We start from the raw sequence: 1,241 nt of genomic DNA, 5'->3' as shown, positions 1-1,241 counted from the left end.
TTTGTGCACCGGGCCCCTAGTATATATATAAAACCCTAATATGCAAATAGACCGAACGGCAGAACAACTGAACAACCGGTCACTATGACATGCGCTGACCACCAGGGGGTGCATGCAGAACATGGTGGGCATCAGCCGCAGCAGGATGGTGGAGCAGATGAGTGGAGGCACCAGACCAAGGCGGGTGGTCGGTTGCTGTCATCAGGGCAAGCCTCTGGTGGTTACTGAAAATTCTTTGCTCCTGTGTGCCATGGTCCCACTGGGCGCTCACACCTGCTGTTGGCACTGGCCCTGCTTGCACCCACTGCCTGCACCAGAGCTGCCGCTCACACCCGCTTCTGGCACCCAGTGCCAGCCCCGATCGCTTGGCGCCATCAGTGGGTGCGAGTAGTGGCTACCGGCCCCGATTGCTTCTCAAGGCTTCCCCACCTCTCCCTGCTCCTGAGGGGTGATCGGGGCAGCAGCCACCGCTCGGACCCGCTGCCAGCGACAACCCCACTCACACCTGCTGCCGGCGCCAGAGCTGCCGCTCACACCCACTGCTGGCACCAGCCCTACCTGCACCCATTGCTGGTGCCGGCCCCATTAGTTCCACGCCGGCAGGAACTGGGCTGCCGGCAGACAAGGGACCCAGGGGGCTGTGGCAGGAGGGGCCGGGCAGGGGCACGGAGAATGGGCCAAGACCCACCCCTGTGCCCACCGCAGCCTCACGGTCCACAGTTCCTTTCAAGGTGCTCGAATTCGTGCACTGGGCCCCTAGTATATATATAATGTTTTGGAGGCCAGCAGTCCAAGATCAAGGTGTGGGCAGGGCTGGGCTCCCTCCTAAAGGAGGATCCTTCCTGTCTCTACCCGCTTCTGGTGGCTGCTGGCAGTCCATGGCGCTCCTTGGCATAGAGACGCATCCCTGTCTCTGCCTCTGTGGTCACTTGGCCTTCTTCCCTGGTCTTCTCCTCCTCTTCCTCTTCCTCCTCTTCTTCTTTTTAAATAATTCTTTATTGTTGAAAAGTATTACATATGTCCCCCTTTTTTCCCCCCATTGACCATCTCCAGCCAGCCCCCCGCCTCCCGCCTCAGGCCTTCACCACCCTATTGTCTATGTGCATACAAGATCTTTGGTTGAGAGGAGGAACCAAGATGGCGGCATGGGTAAACACCGAGATTGCTGCCTCGCACAACCACTTCAAAAATACAACTAAAAGACGGAACAGACATCACCCAGAACCACAGGAAAGCTGGCT

Source organism: Myotis brandtii, unplaced genomic scaffold (genome assembly GCF_000412655.1).
Source record: "Myotis brandtii unplaced genomic scaffold, ASM41265v1 scaffold160, whole genome shotgun sequence".
NCBI classification, from domain to species: domain Eukaryota; kingdom Metazoa; phylum Chordata; class Mammalia; order Chiroptera; family Vespertilionidae; genus Myotis; species Myotis brandtii.
This window is presented reverse-complemented; position numbering follows the sequence as displayed.